At 45.3% G+C, this 15,560-nt stretch overlaps 1 long non-coding RNA gene across 1 annotated transcript; it reads left to right on the plus strand.

Moving 5' to 3' along the window:
- Positions 1 to 589: 589 nt before the first annotated feature.
- LOC150029530 (uncharacterized) lies at positions 590 to 5,348 on the plus strand. Its single transcript, XR_016519620.1, has 2 exons — positions 590 to 2,268; positions 3,177 to 5,348. It is a non-coding gene; the product is annotated as an uncharacterized LOC150029530 (long non-coding RNA).
- The last annotated feature ends 10,212 nt before the right edge of the window (positions 5,349 to 15,560 follow it).

Below are 15,560 nucleotides of genomic sequence, written 5' to 3' on the forward strand. Positions count from 1 at the left end.
CGCCTCAGATATGTCGGGCATCGACCCCGATTTCCTGTGTCACCACCTCAGCATGGACGCCACGGTCCGCCCCGTGCGTCAGAGAAGGAGGAAGTTCAATGAGGAGCGACAACAGGTGGTGAAAGACGAAACGCAGAAGCTGCTGAGTGCTGGCCACATTAGGGAGATTCAGTACCCTGAGTGGCTCGCCAACGTCGTCTTGGTGAAAAAGGCGAACGGAAAGTGGAGAATGTGCGTTGACTTCACGGACCTGAACAAGGCGTGCCCAAAGGATTCCTATCCGTTGCCCAGCATCGACGCCCTAGTGGACAGCGCGTCTGGCAGCAAGGTGTTAAGCTTCCTGGACGCCTTCTCAGGGTATAACCAAATCAAGATGCACCCCAGAGACGAGAGCAAGACTGCGTTCATGACTGAAACATGCAGTTATTGCTATAAGGTGATGCCCTTCGGGCTCAAAAATGCGGGCGCCACGTACCAGAGGTGATGGAAACCGTCCAGCCTCAAAACTTTCGGCCAAGAAGATAGACGAAGATCGAGCTTTAATGAAGAGTTTGTAAAGTCTTTTTCTTCTTCTTAACCTTGTAAAAATTGTATAGAATAGTTAGGAAGTTTTGGTCCTTGTATTTTGGGCCAAAGTAGAGAAATATGTAAATAGAAAACAAAGTAATGTGTAAAATAGTAAAAGAGGGGTGCAAATAGAAATGTAGGCAAGGAAGGCATGAGTCTCCACATGTCTTCTCCTTAATGGAGAGGATTTGCACCAATAAGGTGGTGACACTTGTCACACTCTCATTTGAGAGTTTTTGAGAGACTTTATCCTATAAATAGGAGTCTCTTGTACATGTATTTCTTTAACTTTGAATTAGTAATGAAATGCTGCCTAATTTTGGCCATTCTACTTGTTCTTAAGTTCTCCCTAGGTTAGTCTCCTTCAAGACTTAGCCTAGACTCTTTCCTAGTGAGTTGGCCTCACCTCTCACTCTCACAAATTCCTACTCCACTTCAATCCATGGAAACTCCTCTTGAGTTTCTTTAATGCTTCCGCTCATCATATCTCATTCATCATTCATCCAAAGAAGAAATTACAAAGATCACTAATAGAAGAAGAACGTTTTTCCATCATTTGGTATTCAGAGCTATGTTGTAAGATCTTCTTCTATTTTTTTCTAAATTTTGTGTTGTTCATAATGTTCTTGATTGTCTTGAATGTTTACCGATTGATTTTGTGTTTTTTTGTCTTTTTGTTCGGTTCAAATTAATTGTTCTTACTTGAACCTTCATGTATGTGCTTTTAGGTGTTCTTGTGTTCATGTTCATGTGTGCTTTTGAATTTTTTGAGTTTTCTTCAAATTTGTTCGGTGAAATTTTCATATAATTGAGTCATTTTGATTTTATAATCATATATGTTTTGTCTAGAGTCATGTTTAGTCCAAATTTGTCATAAACTCCATTAGTTGAACTTTTTGATATTTTTTTCAAATTTCTTCTTAGATTAGAGCTCTTGAGTGCTTTTGATTTTCATATTTGAGTTCATAAATTGCTACTAGATCATTAGCAATTTTCTTTGAGTTAGGTTTCCATTATCATTCTCTCAAAATTCATTTTCGAAAATTCTCGAAAATTTTTCCGAAAATTCTCGAAAATTTTTCCGAAAATTGTTCGTGGTTCGAAAAGAAATTTCAAGGTGTGAAGAGTAATCTGGATCTGTTTGGAGATCTCATTAGTTCTTTGGTGCGGCAGAGTAGCCAGAGGTACGAATAGCAGATTTGGTTCAGATTTTCAGATTTTCCTCAAATTTTCTCTGCGATTTGTGTTGTTGTTCTTCATCTTCTAAGCATTCATGAAGTTGGAATCGGAAGAACTCTGGTATGAATGAAATCTGTGGTGCGCAAAGGATTTTTGAAGGTACGCACAACAAAATTTTCGTGCATTTTGGTTCGTTTCTTCTTGTGTTCATCTCTTGGAGAAGCTTAATCGAAGAAGACAAACTTAATCGGAGACGACGACCTTAATCGGAGACGACGACCTTAAGCGGTTCAGAATCGCGAACGGAGGTTGTGCGTTTTTCCGCCAAAATCCAATAGAAACGGTGCGTTGTTAATTTGCAAACGGCAGTTTTACAGTGTTGATCGGCGAACGGCAGTGGCGTTTTCCAGCGAAACCGGTGAACGGAGAAGACGATCGGAGAAATCTGTTTGAATCACGATCGAGTTGGTTTGGTGAATCGAAAATCGAAGAATTAAAACAGTGAAGAATGAATTTATTCATGTAAGTTCTTCTTCCGCTTCACTTCCGATTCCGAAGATTTGTGATTCTGCTTTTGCGTTCATCTGGTTCTTCATTTCTTTTTGGAGCGATTTTGGAAATCTATTATTGGAATCGGTTTCTGTACTGGATTGTTAAAGCATTGAAGCAATTTCTAGAGAGTTATTCCAATTCATAATTTAGCGTTTCTGGAAAATACTTTGTAATTGTTGAGTCAGTTTGATACATTGAAGTGTGCGCGCCAACTGTTTGTTTAAAATATAAAACACTGAAATTGGCATTGGAGTGTGATTGAATTGCAAGAACTGTATTGGTAAATACTTGTTATTGATTTGTGCTAGCTGGAATTGAATTCGCAACTTCCGTATTTGATTCAGAGGTGATTTTTGTGATTAAGTTGCAATTCAAACAAAACAGTTCAGTTCTTTATTGTTGGTGCAGTTTTGCCTACTTCAGTGCAGAATTTATGCATAAGATTGGTTGCATTCACTGGTTAATTGGAAATTGAATTCCTCGTGGTTAGTAGAAATTATAATTTCTGACTTTGGTGCCATGTAGTTGCTGTCTTGGTGCTGAATTTTCTGGTTTAGCTTGTGAAATTGGAAAAGTGAAGCTGTTGGTGAATTTTAAAATTGCAATTGACAATCGTAGGTCTTCATACTAGCTGTTCTGATTCAGATTTGATGACTTGAATTCTCTGCATCATTGATTCAATTTTGAAACTGTGCCTCTGAATTTTACGTCATTTTTTTTTCTTTGGTGCTGCTGTTTGAATCAAATTACTGCTAGGTGCAATTTTCTAACTAGCACAGCGTGAATTTTGAGCAGTAGCAATTGGAGTTGTTTTAGAATTGGTGCAGATTTTTATTTTTCAGCACACCATCTGTTTGATAATTTGACTTCACTTCTAGAATTGGTGCGGGATCTACAGTGCAGAAAATTTATTTGCTTCCAACAATTACTTTTGTAATACATGTGAGCAAAATTTGGGTGCAGCAACAATGTTCACTCAAAGATACATTTGAGAAATTGTGGGACCCACGAAAATAGAATTGAGACAAATAGTGGGTGGTCGTACGTGAACTTGCATCATATGTTCAGATTGAATGACCAATTGAATTAGCCAATTGAATTGAGAAGAACAGTGTAGAAGTTGGGATTCGCATGAAATTGGAGTGAAACAACACGATAACTTGGGCTGCACAATTCTAATTGAAGAATTTTAGTGCAGTAATTTTGGAGGTACGAAAAGCAGGATTACAATTTTTAATTTGGACCAAGCTACATTGGGCAGAACATTTTGGATTTCATGGTCTACTCAGAATTTTCATCATTCTTTGTTTTTTTTTTTTAATCCAATTCTAGTGCCAATCTTTAGGTGCTTCTTTTGAGTGCTTACTTTCTTGAAAACCTTTAATTTCTTGCTTGTCTTGATTTTATGGATAATCTTTGTGTTTGTCATCTCTAATCTCCTTTGAGTTTCACTCTTCAAATTGAGCTTTTATTGCTTTTATTATTGACCTCTTGAAGTGGAATATACCTTGAATTTGTTCTTTGTGAGAATTGAGCTAACTTCTAGGTAGCATCCTAAGAGAAGGCAAAGGACTTTGCAAGGGGTACTCACCTTTGGAGGACAAACAAGTAAAGGCTTGGAGAGAAACACTTGTGAGAAAAGAGAAGAGAACTTTGAAGATTATTTTTTAAAATTTTGTGTGATTTCAATTGTTTTGTAATTTGGCCATTATCTTTACTTTAGGTGTCTTGGAAGAGCCTTTGGTGTTCTTCCATCTCCTACAAGTTTTCTTTAATTTTCTTATTAGATACACGCTTTAGACAGTGAGTGTGTCTTGAAGGTTCACAAGTGCCAACAAGCCTCACCATTAGGAGTCGTCTAGTTTAAATTTTTGCAATTTAAATTCTTAGTTTTTAAAAACTTTCTTTAAGTTTCTTTCTTTATAAAACTCTTTGTTTGTGTTAAAGAAGTTTTCATTGGAAGGAGATTTGTGAAGTGCATTGGGATAAGTTCTGGCTAGGAAAGACTTGGTACTTAAGAGTGTCCATTGTGACCCACCTCTCTTTCCTGGGAATTTACCTTGTGTGCTAAACTCACTTTCCTTCTTGTGAAAAATCTTTTAAATACAAAGCTTAATATGTCTATGTATACTTATCATCATAGTAGAAGAAAGATTTATAACCCTCATTATCAAAAAAAGGAAGGGATGCGTTTTGAGCCTAGAAGTTTATATTATTCTACCGAGCCTGAAGTATACATTCCTTACTTTGATGGAAATAAAAATGTTGAAGCATATTTAGAATGGGAAACAAAAGTTGATCAAATCTTTGAAAAACATCAATTGGATGAATTTAGAAAATTTTCCATGGCTACCCTAAGTTTTCAAGAATATGCTAGGTCTTGGTGGATACAAAGGGAAGCTGAAGTTAGAATTGGTAGAAAATCAGAAATATTGAATTGGGATGAATTGAAGATGTGTATGAGAAGAAAGTTTGTTCCACCTTCATATGTGAAAAAGAAAAAGCTTAGAGAAGAAATGAAAAAGCTTGTAGAAAAAGGAAGAAATTTTATATACAGAGAAAAATAATATGTTAGAAGAGAAAAGGAGTTTAGAGAAAAATTCCAAGCTCTTGTCAGAAAGAAAGAAGAGAATGAGAAAAAGGAAAGTACAAAAAACTCTTTTTTTCGAGTTGAATCAGATATCGATAACATTTTATCTTCTCTAGAAAACCCTTGTGAGGATGTGCTTGAAGAAAAATCTATGTTTGGAGCTGAACCAAATATAGATATAAATATTTCCTCCACAGAAAATACAGAAGAATGTTTGATTGAAAAGGAAGAAGAGGAAACCCACAAAGAAGAAGAGTCTTTTATGACACCCCCTGAAAGCATGGTTGAGAAAGAATCCTTAAAGGGGGATTGCAATACTTTGAACTCTTCTTTTCAATTATATAATGCTCATTCTTCTTCACAAAAATATCAAAAACAACACTTTGTGATGTTGTTGCCTAGCTTGGGCAATAAACAAAACAAAGTGAACAAAAATATTTTTGAAATGGGCCTTATGTTTTTCTTTAAAAAGAATTTTAAAGAAAAGGGGACTTATTTTTGTTTAGTTTTCTTTTCTTTTAATTTTCTTCTAAAAAGGAAATTTATCTCATGTTTGTTTGATGTTTATTGCAGATTGACATTTGACCCAGGAGGAAACCATCAAATAAACAGAGGTTGCTGTCATTGAGCATCATTCAGATCTGAGGACAGATCCTTTTCAAGAGGGAGGGGATGATGGAAACCGTCCAGCCTCAAAACTTTCGGCCAAGAAGATAGACGAAGATCGAGCTTTAATGAAGAGTTTGTAAAGTCTTTTTCTTCTTTTTAGCCTTGTAAAAATTGTATAGAATAGTTAGGAAGTTTTGGTCCTTGTATTTTGGGCCAAAGTAGAGAAATATGTAAATAGAAAACAAAGTAATGTGTAAAATAGTAAAAGAGGGGTGCAAATAGAAATGTAGGCAAGGAAGGCATGAGTCTCCACATGTCTTCTCCTTAATGGAGAGGATTTGCACCAATAAGGTGGTGACACTTGTCACTCTCATTTGAGAGTTTTTGAGAGACTTTATCCTATAAATAGGAGTCTCTTGTACATGTATTTCTTTAACTTTGAATTAGTAATGAAATGCTGCCTAATTTTGGCCATTCTACTTGTTCTTAAGTTCTCCCTAGGTTAGTCTCCTTCAAGACTTAGCCTAGACTCTTTCCTAGTGAGTTGGCCTCACCTCTCACTCTCACAAATTCCTACTCCACTTCAATCCATGGAAACTCCTCTTGAGTTTCTTTAATGCTTCCGCTCATCATATCTCCTTCATCATTCATCCAAAGAAGAAATTACAAAGATCACTAATAGAAGAAGAACGTTTTTCCATCAAGAGGTTAATGGACAAGGTCCTGGCGCCAATGCTTGGGAGGAACGTATACGCCTATGTAGACGACATGGTGGTGGCGTCGCAAAACAGGGTGCAGCACATGGCAGACTTGGAGGAGTTGTTCAACACAATATCCAAATACCGCCTCAAGTTGAACCCCGAGAAGTGTGTTTTCGGGGTAGAGGCCGGTAAATTCTTGGGTTTTCTGCTCACCGAGAGGGGGATAGAGGCGAACCCCGACAAATGTGCGGCTATTATCGCCATGCGGAGTCCGACATCGGTAAAGGAGGTTCAACAGTTGACAGGGCGGATGGCGGCGCTCTCGAGGTTTGTTTCCGCCGGAGGAGAAAAGGGGCACCCGTACTTCCAGTGCCTCAAGAGAAACAGTCGCTTTGCATGGACTGAGGAATGCGAAGCGGCTTTCATTAAGCTGAAGGATTACCTGGCGACGCCTCCAGTTCTCTGCAAACCGGTAACGGGCGTGCCCCTCCGGTTGTATTTTACTGTAACAGATAGGGCCATCAGTTCTGTGTTGGTCCAAGAGCAGGACCAGAGTCAGAAGCCCATCTACTTTGTAAGCAAGGCCTTACAGGGAGCTGAGACAAGGTACCAAGCACTGGAGAAGGCGACGCTGGCGGTAGTGTTCTCGGCTAGGAGGCTCCGTCATTACTTTCACAGTTTTACGGTGGTGGTAATGACCAACCTCCCCATACAGAAGGTGCTGCAGAAGCCCGATGTGGCAGGAAGAATGGTACGCTGGGCAGTGGAACTGTCAGAATTCGATATACAGTACGAGCCTAGAGGATCCATCAAAGGGCAGGTGTACGCGGATTTTGTAGCAGAACTTTCGCCCGGAGGTGAGCAAGAGGTGGAAGCGAGTTCACAGTGGCTGCTCTCGGTTGATGGCTCCTCAAACCAGCAAGGGAGTGGTGCGGGAATAGTGCTGGAAGGACCCGACGGCATACTGATCGAGCAGGCCTTGCGTTTTGCCTTCAAGGCAAGTAACAACCAAGCAGAATATGAAGCCCTGATTGCAGGAATGCTCTTGGCCAAGGAGATGGGCGCACAGAACCTCCTAGTGAAGAGCGACTCCCAGTTGATTACGGGGCAGGTGTCGGGTGAGTTCCAGGCGAAGGACCCCCAGATGGCGGCGTATCTAAAATACGTCCAGTTGCTGAAAGGGGCGTTCAACGCTCTTGAGTTAATACACGTCCCGAGGGAGCAGAATGCCAGAGCCGACCTGCTCGCAAAGCTGGCCAGCTCAGGCAAGGGGGGTAGACAGAGGATAGTGATCCAGGAGACCCTCAAAGCTCCGCGTCGATTCGTGGAAGACAACAGGGTGGATGTCCTCCAGATTTATGCATCAAGGGGAAGGCCGAGGAGTCATTCCTCATTAACCCAAGATACGCAGAGGGCGCCCCGCATCAGTATGTACGCGGGTGCGTCTGAGGAAGAGCAGATGCAGGTTTGTGTCCTGTTCACGGGAGACACCTGGATGACGCCCTATAAACGATACCTGGCGGATGGGGCCCTTCCAGTGGACCCTGAAGAGGGTAAGAAAATCAAAAGGAACGCCGCAAGATATACCTTGGTGGATGGGGTGCTGTTCAGACACGGTTTCACTCACCCTATCCTAACATGCGTCAGTGGCGATGAGTGCACCAGGATAATGGCGGAGCTACATGAAGGCATCTGCGGAAGCCATGTAGGAGGAAGGTCCCTAGCCTCCAAGGTAATACGCGCAGGTTTCTTCTGGCCAACAATGAAAGAGGATTGCGCACGGCACGCCCAGCGGTGTAAGCAATGCCAAAAGCACGCCGACTGGCACAAGGCGCCGCCAGAAGAGTTGCGGTCCATATACAGCCCGTGGCCTTTCCACACATGGGGAATTGACATCTTGGGCCCTTTCCCACTGGCAATCAGGCAGATGAAATATCTGATCGTCGCCATAGAATACTTCACTAAGTGGATAGAGGCAGAGCCCGTGGCACAAATCACTGCGCATAAGGTACAACATTTTGTGTGGAGAAACATCGTGTGTCGCTTTGGCGTACCCAGGCGCCTGATATCTGACAACGGGACCCAGTTCGCCAGTCAGCAGTTGAGAAATCTGTGCGCTGAAGTGGGAATCAAGCAAGTGTTCGCGTCGGTCGAACACCCCCAGACCAATGGACAAGTAGAGTCAGCAAACAGAGTTTTGCTGAGGGGGTTAAAAAGAAGGTTAGAGAAGGCCAAAGGGGCGTGGGCGGAAGAGGTGCCAAGGATTGTATGGGCATACCACACCACGCCCCAATCCTCTACTATGGAGACGCCGTTCAGTTTGGTGTACGGGTCGGACGCGATGATTCCAGTAGAAATACACGAAAGCTCACCGCGTTTTCAAAACTTTGTGGCGGAGGAATCTAATGAGGAGAGACGGGTAAACCTGGATCTGCTAGAAGAGGCTAGGGAAGAAGCTAGAATAAAAGCTGAAGCGATGAAGAGAAGAGTGGAGCGGCAATATAGCTCTAAAGTAAAGCCACGACAGTTTCAGGTGGGCGACCTGGTGATGAGGAAAGCTCACCCTTACGAGTTGGAGAATAAGCTGTCTCCCAAGTGGACCGGGCCCTTCAGAGTTACTGAGGCTAAGGGCAACGGTTCGTACAACCTGGAGACTTTAGATGGAGGCCCTATCCCGCGCAGTTGGAATGCAGCCAACTTAAAATTTTATTTCAGTTGACCTATGTAAGCAGCATGTAACAATTTAGTTGAAGGGGACGCTCTTTTTCCCTTTCGGGGGTTTTTTAATGAGGTCACCCTAATAAATGGAAAAACCAGTTGAGAAAAAGAAGTGCCTTGGTTTTCAGCCTTTATTTTTCCTTGTTAGAAGTAATGTGATGCGCCGCCTAGGCCATGGCGTCGCCAAGGAAGAAGGCGTCGCCTAGGTCTTGGCGTCGCCCAGAAAGAAGGCGTCGCCCAAGTAAAAGCATGCATCGTTGGCAGAACGAGACGAAAGGAAGTCGCGCGGTATATGAAGCATATGCAAAGTAAAGTGGCGTTGTAAAGAATTATGATATTGAAAAGTTGTTGTTACAAGCAATGTTCAGTACAAAATGCAAAAACACAAACAAGCCACTTCTCAGCGCTCATCAGAGTCATCACTGGAGGAAGGCGAAGCCCCTTTCCCAGCCCGCAGCGCTCGAGTAAGTCGTGTCCTCTTTTCTTGGCTTATTTTCGAACCTGCACAAAGGGAACAGATGTATTAGAGACACAGTGAAGAAAGACAGGCACAATTAGAAAGTAACAAAGGCCGAAGTTGCCTAAGGCAGTGGTTCTTACTTATGTACTTCTCAAGAGTCCTAGCGTTGAACTCCAAGCTGATCACCGTAGCAGAGTCAAAGCCTCCCGCCTCAGCAAGAATCCGGCAAGCTATTTGATCACTTGGAGCTAGATTCTTGAGGGGTTTGGCTTTGAGGGCCTTTTCCTCTCTCACCCAGTATAGTGGAAACCCATCCAGAGCGTCGGGAACAAGATCAGTACAGCAGATCTTGAAGAACCGGCCTTTCCACCCGGTGAACGAGCTTTGGAAGGGTGTAAAGAGAACCCTCCCGGGCACATTACTGAGAGTTACCCAGAGGTTGTGTCTCTGTCTCTTCACCTCAAAAAAGTGAAGAAAGAGGTCAACCGAGGGTGCACAACCCAGAAACGCAAAGAGGACATCGAAGGCCTTGACAAAGGCCCAGCTGTTGGGGTATAACTGGGCTGGAGCCACGTTGATCTCCGTCAGCAGTTCCTTCTCGAACCAGGAGAAGGGTAAGCGCACCCCGATGGTCTTGAACACCACCTGGTAAAAGTAAAAGAAAGGGACCCCGTTGTTGGCCCGTTCGTCTCCACACACTGGCTCCCCCAGAGTGCAAGGGAGCACAGCGATGTCGTCATCGTGCCTCCTCGCGAAGGCCCGGTGGTCGTAAGAACACAACTCCCCTTTGTGTTCCCGTACGGCCCTGGTGGAGAGCAAGCATGAACACTCATCAAGAAGTTCGCTCGAGGCCCAAGGGTACAAGTCTTTGGGACGGACCCTGGGGGAAGCATCGTGAGAAGACATTCTTTAGCAAGATCAGGACGGCCAGAAATGCAAGGGTTGAGCGAGGGGAGCGAAGGTTAGAACAGCCCTTCGACAGAGAAGAAAGGGTGCAAGAAGAAAGAACGCAAGTAGGTTATGAGAAGTGAGAAAGCGATGAAGATAGTTCCAGAGCTTGAAGAGTTAAATAAAGCGGTTAGAGCGCCAAACGACGTGAATGGATGCACCGCTCGATTGATACACGTGGCAGAAGATGAAAGGATGACGCTGGCACCACTGGTTTAAATCAGAAAATGTCCCGTCAACAGAATATCCAATGGTACGATCCGCTGTCGAAAATGAGCTAGGGGTACAGCAGGAGTCAGAAAATGAAATGACCGAATGTCCCACAAACCATACAAGTAGCGCCACGTGGATCAAGACGAATGACAGAAGGTCCCATCAGCTATACAGGGAGCGCCACGTGGATGGCACAGACAAAGCCTTGGGCTCTTCGCTGTTATCAGGCGTTGACCAAGGCAAGAGTTAAGGTCAATGTCGAGGTAAAGGTAACGCCCGAGGCGTTGCCAGGAAGGACGTAAAGGGCGACGACAGACGAGAAGTCGCGGGCGTCGCCAACCCAAATACCGACTGGCGTTACCTCCCCGATACCCCCAGGTAGGAAAGACTGAGGAGGGAGAAGAAATCAGAGAAAGGCAAAGTTAGTTGCAGGCGTCACCTCCCCGATACCCACAGGTAGGAAAGACTGTGGAGGGAGACGAGACCGTCAAACGCCAGCGAGTCACTGGCAGGGTGTTCCCCGATACCTATGGGCAGGAAAGACCATGGAGGGAACAAAAACCCCACAGCACTCAGCGTTTTAGACACCCGGGGACGATACGGTGCTGCTTTAGCAGGCCTCTCCTTAGGCGTGGGCGCCGAGCGTTAAAAGATCAAAGAAAGAGCCTTTCGGTATCAGAGACGTCCCGTGGACGATACGGCGCCACTTAGTGAGCCTCTCCATGGGCGTAAGGGTTGGCGGGCGACCTTACCCAATCATACCAAACCGCCCAACGAAGTGTGAGAAATGGGCAGAACACAGATAAAGTAATTGAAGCGTATGAAGGGAAAAGATGAGAACGAGATCGCATAGGCAGAATCGTATGTGACAAAGAAATAAAGACAACCATGCGAACGTCCCAAATCAGTAACAAGAGTGCGGATAGTTCAAAGAATTACAAGTTTTGGCAAATAAAATCAAAAGGCGAAGGTAAAGAATGAAGAGTTAAGCTTGAAGAGGAAGGTGGCGGATGAGGGGCAGCAGTTCAGTCGTTCAAATCCATGGGCACGACCTTCCCGTCGACTACGTGGTGTGTGGGGTCGCAGTTCGAAAGGTTGACGCCAGGGTTCTCGCAGGACGCCTGGGACAGGGCCTCTTGGAACCCCTCCTCGAAGGTGCCCGCCATCTCCTGGATAAGGGACTTTTTCTCCTTCTCCAGTTCCTCAATGGCGGCGTCTCCAGAGGCCACCTGCTTCTCCAGAGCCTCTTTCTCCACGCGAAGCCGGCTAACCTCGACCTGCAGTTTGTCGTAGTCAACTCGGAGAAGGTCCATAGCTTTGGCCTGCGTGGCCATTTCCTCCTCCATCCGCTCCACCTTGGCAGCCTGTTCACAGCAACGGTCCTTCAGGTCTTTGTGAGTTTCTGCGTCCGCTTTGACCACTTCCTGAAGACCCGCCACCTGTACTTGGAGAGCAACTTCACGAGCGTAGAAGTCAGCCTGGAGCTCCAAGGCCTCTGCCAGTTTCCTCTCAGTTTCTGCCCTGGACTCTTGTGCTTGCTTCAGGGAGGAACAATAAGCCTCGTTCTGGCGTCCCAGGATCCTCATCTCCTCCTCCAGGGTAGTTGCCTTCGTTTCCAAGGCCTGGAGAGTTTGAGCTTGCAAGACAGCGTTTCTGGCCTGGGAGCGCCATTCAAGAGCCACCGCCAAGAAGGCCCCCAAATAGAAAGGCATACCTTCCCTCCTGTCGGTACCTTCTGGCATAGTCCCGCCACTGAAACCCCTCATCAGATGCATGATTGGAGGGGGAATGGCAATGAAGTCGGGGGCGGCAGCGTTGGGGGCCGGGGAAGCAGTGGTTTCTGGCGGCGGCAGAGGCGGCGCAGATTCAGCACCTTCGCCCCTTTCCTCTTGGAGAATCATAGGAGGGAGTGAGGTTGCGCTTGGAGGGTTGTCCATAAAGGGGTTCCCTCCCTGTGGCGACGTCTCTACCAAAAGAGGAACCCGCGCGGATTTTCTCCTTCTGAAGGGCCCCACACCCTTCGATTCCTCATCGTCTGACAGAATCTCCAAAACCCTTTTTCCTTTGTCAAGGGGGGGTGGAGCCGGTGACGAGGTCGCAGCTAGGGGAACAGCGGCGATAGGCGAAGGAGAGTTGGGGGTTGGAAGCAAGTCGGAGCCAGGTGGAGACGTCGGAGATGGGCTAGAAGCAGCTTCAGCAGTGACTGGAGGCGGCGGTGTCGGAGCCGGTGGGAGAATCAGATTGGCAACAGGGCTGGAGGAGACGCCTGCCTTGGCGGCACGAGCCTCCTTCAGTGCTTTCGCCAACATTATTCTTTTGGAAGCGCCCATCACCGATCCTACATCAAGACAGGCCAAACAACAAGGATTAGTACTAGAGCAGTTATGTGGATTCACAATACAGGAAGAGATGCGAAATGCAAGTAACATTGTACAGTGAAAAATGGTAATGCAGATAACCATAACAACTAATGCATCATAAATCGCCAAGAGCAGATACCGAAGTATGTAGAAAGCCCATGGGCATTGAATTCGTTCGCGATGAGCTTGGCGGTATCGAAGACTATCCCCAGTCCCGCCAAGGCTTTGCATATATCCCGGTCAGGCGGGGCAAGTTCGTCCAGAGCCAAGGGCTTCATAGTTATGGGTTTGTCTGTCCAGTACAGGGGAAAGCCCTCTAGAATGGTAGGATCGCGCTTGGTCGCGCGTACCTTGAAAAATTTCCCCTTCCAGCCTTTGAACGAATTCTGGAAGAGCGTAAGGATGATGCGCCCGGCGATCCCAGAAAAGCTCATCCAGAGGCTTTTCCCTTGCTTCTTTACCTCGAAGAAGTGAAGAAAAACGTCCACAGAGGAGGGAACACCTAGATAGCCGCAGAGAATTTGGAACCCCCTCACGAAAGCCCAACTGTTGGGATGGAGTTGGGCGGGAGCAGTGTTTATCTCTGTCAGTAGCTCTTTTTCGAAGGGAGTTAGGGGCAGACGCAGGCCCACCCTCTTGAGCACCATCTGATAGAGGAAGAAGAAAGCGCACCCCCCAGTATCCCGTGAGTCCGCACAAACGGGCATCCCAGGTCGCACTCGGCTTACCAGGACTTGGGAGTCATGACTTTTGTGGAAAGCATTGAAGTTATAGAGAGCAGGGTCCCCCCTGTGGGCCTCCACGTCCTCAACGGAGTTCAGGAGGGAACATTCGTCCAGAAGTTCGTCGGGGGCCCAGTCATATTCGCCCTTATAATGAGACTTGGGGAGCGGGGGAGGCGCGGTGGTCTTGGTTTTTGCCATCAACGCCAATGTTGAAGATCAAGAGAGAAAGAAAGGGTTCAGAGAAAAGGGGTTTGGAGAGAAGAAAAGGGGAAAATGGAAGAACCCTAGGAGCGCCCTACCCGCAAGAGAACGAAGGGAAGCGAAAGGAACAACGAAGCATACAAACAATATCCAGAGAAATACGAGAATAACAATAGTCCCAGGCAATTTCCTAAAAGGCGACAACAGTGAAGAGTTGAGAGTGCTTGAAACCATACCTTTGCTGATTGAAGTGGAGGAGGTAGGAGAGCGCAGGAAAGGGAGAATCGCAATTGCAGAGAGAAGAGGTTTTGGAGGCGATGAACAGGGCAAAGTAGCAGAGTGAATGAATGTAACAGTAGGGTGAGCGCGGGGTTTGGAGTAACTTCAACGTTACATTTCGCGACTCAAGAAGCGCTAACTAAGGGCCGCAGGATCGGGCCACGCGTCAGAGGGTCGATTGCCCAGGGGAAGCGCAAAGGTCTCTAAAGGAGGGTGATGGCATTTTCATGTGTTCTTCTTGAATCAAAGTAGAAAATAAGGTGCGGAAGCAATGGGTGAGATGATCAAGACCCTCCTAAGAGTTGTGTTGGCCTTGTAGGTGCATGATGAGTATGGTGTTTGAGTGGTTCGGCCAGCTCAAGGGAAAAAGGTGAAAGGATTGAAGTTTAGAGCCTAGATTTCTAGGAGAAGTAAAGCTTGTGCACAAAATTGGCAGCATAACCTTACTCAATTAAACTTGAAAAATACAATGAGATAGCTTTCCTATTTATAAGCTATCTTGGACGTAAATGTTAAGCTATCTTCTAAGGAAAAGAAAACCAAAATTAAATCTAAATGCTAAGCCATGTGCCATGTGCAATGACCGGCCACACAACCCTAGTTTCTAGAATGTTTCCATCAAAAGTGCTTTCTACACTATCCTATCTACTAAGTACCCCTAATGGGCCTTTATGCAAACATATACAAAGCCTTCTCTCTTCCATCCGTGGCTTCATTTACTTGTGTGTGAGCATGTTTGGCCATGGATCTTGTAAGGGGGCCTAGACGGTCTAGCTCCATGGATAGCCTCCCTCCTTCACGTCCTAGACGCTCACCTTCACGTCCTAGACGCTCACCTTGGTCTTGGTCTAGACGCTCTCCTTGGCTTGGGCCTTGGCTTCCTTGGGTAGGTGTGCTTGGCCCTCCTCCATCATCCCCTCCCCCTTGGAAAGGATTTGTCCTCAAATCCAGCTCGTCATCGTCATTGGTACCTACAAATGGAGAAAGATCAATTACATTAAAAGTGTCATGTACTCCATATTCAAGAGGTAGGTCCAACTTATATGCATTGTTGTTGACTCGCTTGAGAACTTGGAAAGGTCCATCACCTCGGGGACTTAGTTTGGACTTCCTTTGATTTGGAAATCTATCTTTGCGAAGGTGAAGCCAAACTAAGTCTCCTTCCTCAAAAATTATTTCTCTCTTCCCTTTGTTGTTGTATTTTGTGTACTTCTCATTTTGTTGTTGTATTTGAATTTTAATCTTCTCATGCATTTTCTTGACAAAATCAGCTTTGAGTACTCCTTCCTTATGCACAAAATCTTGGGGGTTAGGAAGGGGTATCAAATCCATGGGCGTGAGAGGATTAAAACCATATACTACCTCAAAAGGAGAAGCATTAGTAGTCTTGTGAACCACTCTATTGTAAGCAAATTCAATGTGGGGAAGGTACTCATCCCAAGATTTGTGGCTGCCCTT

Source organism: Phaseolus vulgaris, chromosome 1, assembly GCF_051622355.1.
Source record: "Phaseolus vulgaris cultivar YP4 chromosome 1, ASM5162235v1, whole genome shotgun sequence".
In the NCBI taxonomy this organism is placed as follows: Eukaryota; Viridiplantae; Streptophyta; class Magnoliopsida; order Fabales; family Fabaceae; genus Phaseolus; species Phaseolus vulgaris.